Source organism: Aegilops tauschii, chromosome 5 (assembly GCF_002575655.3).
Source record: "Aegilops tauschii subsp. strangulata cultivar AL8/78 chromosome 5, Aet v6.0, whole genome shotgun sequence".
Taxonomy (NCBI): domain Eukaryota; kingdom Viridiplantae; phylum Streptophyta; class Magnoliopsida; order Poales; family Poaceae; genus Aegilops; species Aegilops tauschii.
The window spans coordinates 512,707,470-512,710,093 of record NC_053039.3 but is presented as its reverse complement, the minus strand read 5'-3'; the positions used below and the strand labels follow the sequence as shown (position 1 = coordinate 512,710,093).

The following is a 2,624-nucleotide window of genomic DNA, read 5'->3' as shown; positions in this document are numbered from 1 at the left end:
TAAATAGTATTTTGATCATCATACACTGGAAAAAAAACCCCGGTGGAATTGTGTTTTGGAACTTAGCGGGAGATCGGGGGTACACAAGGAAAAGATAAAGATATGTCAAACAAAATTGCCATGCGTAGGAGGTTTGTCTTGCTCTTGGCTTGGGTCATCTCTCTCCGTCCTTCGCTTGTGCACCTGACTGACCCCTATGCATCATCAGATGGACGGGACGCGACGCTCAAATCTTTTCCCCTCGCCGGCTCCTCTTTTTCCTGCCCCCCTTCTGCACCCACCCCCTCCTGTCCTGACACCTCTGCAGCGGTGGCTGTCTAGGTCCCCTGTCTAGGCTAGGCTCTAGAACCCTAGGCCACTAGACTCCTTGGCCTCTTGTGCCATCTCTCTCCACTTTACTGCCCACTCAACCACTATTCTGAACAGCTGATGAGAGTTGCAATATTGTTTACACCTCCACTCTGGATGGTTGGATGGATCTCTGGATCTCTCATCACCCCCACCCCCACAGAGCCGCAGCCCTTCTATAAATCCTGCACCTTCCCTGCCTCCATCGATCTCATCCCTTCTACCTTCTTCCCCTCTCTCCACAAGAGTCTGTTCTTGATGCCTCTCCCTCTTTTGTTCTTGAGATGAGATGAGATGAGATGGGACACCGTTCTTGTGGCTTCTTTGAGTTCTTGCCACCAGTCAAATCGCCACATCGACCAAGGCAGCCTCAACCCGAACACACCTTGTAGCGGCCAGATAGCTTCTTTTCCACATCGATCTGTTCTTGGCTTCTTCCTTCTACGCATCTCTGTCCCTCTCGGCGCATCGAGTGTTGTTTGCCATGTGTCTAGGATTTTCTTCATCCTTGTATTTTATGCGAGCTTTGATGTTGGAGACGGAGATGGACTGCCCAAGGGAACGAGTGAAGCTGCCAGCATGATCTAGCTCCGAGTGATCAAACAAGAAAAGCTTGTTGATTCAAGCTCTTGTGGTCATGCCTTGCTAGGTCATGCTGCGGCAGCCTCACTTCTTCCCGCCGTTGGGCACAGCTGCTTCTGATCTGGTGACCGCTGCTGCAATCTGCGCTGGGTTTCTTGCAAAGGTATAATGCAATTCCTTTTCACCTTACCCCATTTCTTTCCTTTCTTCCACGCTGGTTAGTTTCTTGTTTTAGGCATTAATTGGGCAGATTGCTATGATAAAATGCAAGTAAATAAACACTAGTGGTACTCCAAAGATGACTGATGACTAATTAAGTTGTCAGAGAGTAAGATAGCTCAATGGTCCCATTTCCTTTGTTTTGCTAACTTGCTCTTAGTGATGACAAATGCTTACTGCACTTAAATTCCACATGTAATGTCTTCTTCCTGTAGTTGTTGTAGCGTCTAGCATGCATGACATGGGTGTCATCCAAAGATGCCTGTTATAAATTCTTTCCTGTTATTCTACTCCTGAATGGGAGTTTCCCCCTGTTAATGTTTGTATTACAGTCTTGTTCAATATATCACTGGCTTATGTAGTTGCATAGGGACATTAATTCCCACCTGCTTGTTAGTGTAATCACCAATCCTCACCACCTATTTGCTCATGGCATCAGTAAGTTTCAAAACTACCTACCATTGTTGTCCATCTGCCACATGTGTTTGCCATTTGATCTGTTATGGTCCGAAACATATTCTGATAGTTTATGCTGGTACTTGTTACTGTACATGGTTACTCTACACACAGAGAGATTCTGTGAAACGACTAACTTTTTTTTAATTTATTAGTATACTGAGGCTTACTTTCTCCTGATAAGTTGTGATAGTGACAGTTCAGGGATCACAAGTAATAACGCTGAATTACTCCGTCCATGTGTTTTAAGGTGTCTTACTTGGAGATGAAGAGGCCCTTTCTGCTGCCATTTGGTCTCCTGTAGTTCCTTTGCACGGTCCCTGTTTATATCACAATAGCACTTGTGCAAATTTTGTTGTTTGGGCATTTCGTTGTAAGCCGACAATTTAGGTCTTGAAATGTCTTCACCAAGAGATGGAAGATATAGTAGTTAGAAGCAGTTTACTCTTGGGTAAATACCTTGTTTTTTTCTTTTCTTTTTGAGGAAAGCAGTAGGCCTTTTTTGTTAGGGACTTTCTCGACAGAAAGAAATCATGTTCTAAAGTCAGGATGCTATATACAATCACAAGTATACCGACGTTTGACACACTGACACCATCTTCAAATGAAACTTTAATTACTAATTTCCGTTCTAATATATGATAACCAATAAAATTATAGATCCTACAAATACTTTCTGAAATTCCAATATAATTAATTTAAAAGGTATTTCTTAGTCAAAGTTCCAAAATCTTGTTTATAGTCAATGTTCAGAACATGAGGTTACCTGTAAATACTCATACATGCTGATGGTATCAATCCTGTGTCACACACAAATACTACGTACATGCAAAGAAAGTAACTGTTGATCTCTCAATGTACCAAGATATGTCATCAATCGTCAATCTCTCAATGTACCGTATCAAGATACGTCATGTACTCCCTTTGTCCCATAGTATAATAGCGTTTGGGAAGTTAACACCCTCTGTCCCATAAAATAAGAGTGTTTTTTGAAGCTATTTAGCTTGAAATATCCTCTT

The 2,624-nt window shown here is 42.6% G+C and overlaps 1 long non-coding RNA gene across 1 annotated transcript; it reads left to right on the top strand.

Annotated features, from left to right (window-relative positions):
- The first annotated feature begins 466 nt into the window (after positions 1 to 466).
- LOC120965356 (uncharacterized) lies at positions 467 to 2,152 on the top strand. The gene is made up of 2 exons (XR_005758178.3): positions 467 to 1,093; positions 1,856 to 2,152. It is a non-coding gene; the product is annotated as an uncharacterized lncRNA (long non-coding RNA).
- Positions 2,153 to 2,624: the final 472 nt, after the last annotated feature.